This window comes from Mus musculus, chromosome 1 (assembly GCF_000001635.26).
Source record: "Mus musculus strain C57BL/6J chromosome 1, GRCm38.p6 C57BL/6J".
Classification (NCBI taxonomy): domain Eukaryota; kingdom Metazoa; phylum Chordata; class Mammalia; order Rodentia; family Muridae; genus Mus; species Mus musculus.
Genome location: NC_000067.6, coordinates 67793001 through 67799049, shown reverse-complemented (window position 1 = coordinate 67799049; position 6049 = coordinate 67793001). Strand labels below are relative to the sequence as shown.

General features: G+C 37.6%; 1 annotated feature.

Annotated features, from left to right (window-relative positions):
- Positions 2586-4121: an enhancer, noted in NCBI's record as "VISTA enhancer mm148". NCBI's record gives its function as "enhancer in: neural tube[7/8] | hindbrain (rhombencephalon)[5/8]" and the evidence as "EXISTENCE:transgenic organism evidence [ECO:0001131][PMID:17130149]".

Genomic DNA, 6049 nt, shown 5'->3' with positions numbered 1-6049 from the left:
GGCTAATATTAGAGGTGTATAATTATTGTGTGCCTGTCTCAAAGCATGTCATTTAAGCAACGTGGTTATAATTTTAGAGCCTGGAAGGTATTTTTAAAAGTTTCTGGATCAGAATATTTCACCTGGAAAAGAAAACCTACCAGCTGCACAGTAGCAGCCATCCAGCTGCACTCGAGTCAATGCTTCCTGATGTCCCATCTTCTTGTTTGTGACTCGGGGCATCCTCATGTTTACCCAAGGCCAGCTGTCCTGATTTAAATCCTCACATGGAGATAGCAGCAGCCTACTCCTGCCTTGACTATCATCAGAGGCCAGGCCTGAAAGATGCTTCTGCCCAATGAGGAAGTAGGAGTTCACTATAATTTCTCCACCGAATGGTTTTGGGAAAGTCTAATTTCCTAAGACAGGAGGTCCTCTTTAGCCATTCTCAAGTCTAGGTTCTAGTAACACTTCAGAATTTCTCTTATATGCTAGCTTCCAACTCTGGAGCTGCAAAAGCTAAACCTGACTACATGTGGGGAAAATACAAACATAACTTGTGCTCTATCAAAATCTTTACACAGCAGATGCTTGAAATGCTTAGACTGTTTCTCAGGAGTCATCCCATACTCAACAAACAAACACACAAAGTTTTAAATGTTCATATATGAAATAAAGTAAGAGACGATCAGAGACAGGATAATTCAGACCTGAGTCGATTAGGGAATGAGGATGTTAGGAAAGAGAATAAGCAGAATAAAAATCAAAATTAGAGGCTTGTCATGCTGAGTCATGCCTTTGATCCCAGTACATGGGAGGCGGAGGCGGAGGCGGGGGGAGAGAGGCAGAGAGAGGCAGAGAAGCAGAGAGACAGAGAGAGGCAGAGAGACAGAGAGAGGCAGAGAGACAGAGAGAGGCAGAGAGAGGCAGGAAGAGAGAGGCAGAGAGAGGCAGAGAGAGGCAGAGAGAGGCAGAGAAGCAGAGAGGCAGAGAGAGAGGCAGAGAGGCAGAGAGAGCAGGCAGATCTCTGTGAGTCTGTAGCCTGCCTGGTCTACAAAGAAAGTCCAGACAGCCAAGACTTTTATACAGAGAAACCCGGTCTCACTCCTCCCCCAACCCCCCCAACAAAAAACAACAAACAGCCAAATAAATCAAAATTTAGTTTTTTTTTCTTCTCTTTTCCATTTAATTATCACAAAACATAAAGGTTCACAAACTTTGAAAACCTAAAAGCAAAGGCATTTCTCCTGAAACTACGGCTAATGAAAACAGATGTTGTTCATTCGTTGTTACTTTACTTGCTCTCCTGTTTCCTGATGTTGTGTGTTGAGTGCAGAGCTCAGTCACACCCATGTGACTATTGATACAGGACAGAACAAACAAACAAACAAACCAGTGTTTACAAGGAATGGGATAGTGAAAGCTTTGGTTATGTTACCATTACCTCCCCGGGCTCAATGCAGTATATACCCATTGTTTATCTAAAAATAAATTTTCCTTCAAAACTGAAATGTTTAAGCAATAGTATTGGGCAATATCAGAGTTAGAGATCATAGAAAATCATTTTAAAAACAAAAGTAAACCAAACAGAAGAATTGGGCAGTTCTGTTTTTCTAAGCCAAGGTATAGTTTATTCCAGAATTTGCTTCACATTTTTCCTACCATTTTTATTTTTTTAAATCCCTTTGAGGATTTAAAACCTGTTGCCCTTTAGCAGCCTTTGTGCTGGAATTTTAACTGCGGTATGTGGGTATGAATATAGCAGATGTGTTTAGAATGAGATAAAACAATGACCCTACATGTGTTTTAAAATGCATGGATTTTTAGAGCCTGATCATTATCTTAGTTTACATTTATTTGACCACTACTGGCTTGATGCACTTTGAGAATGTATATATATATATATAAAATGTATGTATGTATATATGTATGTCTGTTTGTATGTATGCATCTATCTATCTATCTATCTATCTATCTATCTATCTATCTATCTATCTATCCACTTACTTATTTTACATTGAGCATCATTGTATTTTTTTTTTAACATGAAGTAATCCAAAGGAGAGAAAACTCAAGAATCACAAGAATTTCAGGCTTTGCATCTTTCTGAACCATCACTCAAATGAAATGACATTAATAACTTTCTTATCATTGTGGTACCACAAGACATAACATTGGAGATAGATAATTACTCTTGACAGAGAACCAACCAAGTTCAACTCAATCTAAAAGTCAAAAAGCCACTTGTCTTTCTTTTTCCTGATTTGATTTTAAATTGTTTCCTGCTTTAAAATCCACAGACTGTCCTGTCACTTCAGAAGGATGTGTTTGTGTTTAGAAGAATCACCACTTATGGACATTTTGTAAAGGTGGGAGGAAGACAGAAGTTGTTAATTACAAAAATCCCTGGACTGATTTGTGTTGTCCTTGGTTAGTGATCATGCTATATAATATAATAATGCTTCTAGGACTGGTTTAAGTAAAAGAATCTCATTTCCACTTCCTTTTTTTCTAATGAATAAAGAAGGATAGATATTCTTTCTATTTCACAGAATTCAATTTAATGCTAAAAGAAAAGGACATAAATTACACAATATTTTTTCAGACAAAGGAATTAAGCCCACCAACGGAAAAGATTAATAATGTCTTTCTGAGATTTGACAACATGAAGGTCTTTACAATTAAAATACACATAAGACATTAAATTGACCTAAGACAATTTGTTTTTATTTGATAAAACAATGACATCTGGCATGATAGATTCTCCACAGTGACAATTGTGTTCAGTTTCTTGATTGCAGGAAAAGGGTCTTGATAAATATAGCTCTTAGGGGAGCATGTTCAGAGTGTGTACTTGGTAAAATATTTTTGAGTAGTATCATCTAGTGGGCATTTTATCTGCCCAGACTTTTAAAAAAAAAGCTTTGACATATTTTTAAACATCCATTTAGAGGCCACTGTATTCCTCTTAAGAACATTGCCACCTCAATATTATTTCCCTTTCCTGCATTAACCCAGGTGTCTCTTCCATTTCACAGAAATATTGATCATCTATAGTAAAATGTTTCCCAGTGGTGGCAAATCACTTGTGACTGTGGTAAAAGAAAGGGCATTGATCTCAAACCCAATAATCTCTTATGAGGGGACAGAAGCCCTTATGAACTCTGTGCATTTATAGGTTTGTATTCTGTTGCTTATCTCATAGGACTCAAGATATGGTTAAGCTTCATGACTGAGCTTTTGAAGCCAATAATTAAAATACCAGTGGAAGATTATGAATAAATCTGTTGACTCTGGCTTGTATTCAGATAATAACACCCCATTGAAATACTAGTTTCTTCAAATTCCAGTGGAAATTTTCTGTTCTCATGAATGTGATAAGGCCTCCCCCGTTTTTTTCTTGGAACTTTGATTTACTATATATACACATTTAAATTGGAGTTTCATCTTATTCAATACATTTAAAAACATTCTCAACAAAGAAAAAAATAGAATATGCTTTTAGGAAATGAAATGGCAACCAAAACCTTACAAATAATGACATGCATTTATGATGCTGTCTTAACAGCATTCAAAAGAATTGAGAAGCTATTTTTATTCTAGTACATTTAAAATTAAGTCTTTTAAAAATACCTAGTTCTCTCCATACTCTGCTTTTGATGTCTGAAACATTATCGTGGGTGTGTGTGCACACTCAGATGCTTCAGCCCAGATACCAGAAACCACCCTCTAAACAGTGAGTTTATTGCTCCAAAGCTTCGAATGACTGGCAAATTAGAGACATGTTTAGAAAATAAATGGCCTCCATTGTGCCCTAATTGTCTATTAGTCATCTTGCCAATGAACTCCAGCTGGAGTGTTCTTGGGGTGATTGAACATGACCCCTGGGGTATGTCTGCCATTTGAAGACAAAGGAAAATTCCAACCCAAATAATTGATAGCCTGGAATTCCTCCCTAAATCTTTCCCTCTCTACTACCATGTCTTTTCAGACTTTGCAGTGCAGTTGAATGCTTTGTCTCAAAATTGATGCTTTCCTTATTGCTCCAGTGCTTATTTTTTCGCTACCACAATTCTTCACCTGTGGGGAAATAAAACCCACACATTCAGACCCTTGTGAAGCACTCTCAGTGCGGTGGTTCTCATTTTGTTTAGGCAAGGATGCATTCACACACAAGTTTTTTTTTTTTAACTGATTTGAAGGAAGGTATCAAAACATATGGAAACCTACTACTACCTTGAAACCAAACTAACCAGTACCCCCTGGAGCTCGTGTCTCTAGGTGAATATGTATCAGAAGATGACCTAGTTGGCCATCAGTGGGAAGAGAGGGCCATTGGTTTTGCAAACTTTATATGCCCCAGTACAGAGAAACACCAGGGCCAAGAAGTGGGAGTGGGGGAGGAGGGGAGTGGGGGGAGGTTTGGGGGACTTTTGGGGTAGCATTGGAAATGTAAATGAAGAAAATACCTAATTAATAAATAAATGGAAAAAAATAAAATCCTTCTGATGAAAAAAAAATGCAATTGAAGGGATAGAAAAAGATACAATAAGAAAAAAAAAAGATAATGTTTAGGTTGACAGTTTAAGCAGAGATATGACAGGGATAAGGGAAAGAGGTAAGGAGTGAGATAATATTATGTATCTATATATATAGATATATATATATATGTATATATGGAATTTGAATAGAGAAAGTTTGTATGTGCGGTTAAAGATGCCCTCCAAGCAAATTGGTTAGTCAATAAAAATCACAGTGCCAGCCATAGAGTAGTTTCCTACTAGTTATTCATCAGAAAGGTCTCCAAAACATTACATCCATTGTCATTGTTCTAGGTTTCCCACAATAACTAAATGGTAAAAGTTTACTGATGAAGGCACCACATGCTTTGACTGAAGGACATAGAGAAATCAATGTAGAACATAGCATGGGCTTCTCTCTGTCTGACAGGTTTCATAATGCTAGAAGATGCTACTCCAACTAAGAGGGGGACACATGTCATCAGTTGTCTTAGCCAGTTCTGTACCATCCATGCCACAGTACTGACATGCAAGGCAACATGGCACAACAGTGGCATGACTGTTAGGAGACAACCAACTCTTTTCTGCTTGGATTTGAAGCCTGCAACACTGAAGAAAATTCATGCTCTGGACTATGAACTTTATCTAATGCCTATGGCTGGAAGGTCATGGGCCCCAGGAGGGTAATCTATTGTTGCTTTTTTTTCTTTGATAAATGAGTATGTTATACTACTGCCTCCTAAATATTTGTTGATATCTATATATTGGCTTATACCTATAGACTGCTTTCTGAAGCCACTTTCAGGCTTGGTCAGAGAAGCTTCTTTGTACAGCAAGTAAAGGCTATTGCAGATATTCATGACGGATCAAACTGCTTAGAATAAGTGGCTGTCAATGCTCAGCCTTAAATATTTATCAAGTCCTCTCACTGCCTTGCTCAGGGCATACTGCAGAAGAAGGAATGGACAAAATGGAGAATAAGAAAGAGTGCTGTGTAATACTATCCTCAGGACATGACATTAGACTATTGCTCTGGTAAAAAAAATCTTAGCAGCTATCGTTACCTGCACAAGACCTTTATAAATTTAAACTAACCAGAATTCTAGCATGAAGAAATGATGGGCTCACCATGTCTCCAGCCCTACCCGAGGAACTATTGATAGCTGCTGGCTGCAAGGAAAGGCTGCTAGTCATTTCTATTTGGGGCTATGGGGACTTGTTGGATGCTCATGCACCAGTGCTGGGCCTCATATCCATGCACATACAGGCAACATTAATTGGATCAGTGGAAAACTCACATATGTTAAAGAGAACATGAAATTAGGAGAGAGGTGTGTTGGCGAAGTATGGGAAGAAGTTAGAGAGGGAAAGTGGGGGTTAAATATAATGTGATGTATATATGTGTATATATACACACACACACATATATATATATATGTATATATACACACACACATACCACATTATGTATGTATATATGTATGTATGTGTGCATACATGTGTTTGACATTCTCAAGGAATAAATACTTTTTCAAACTGCAGGAAACATG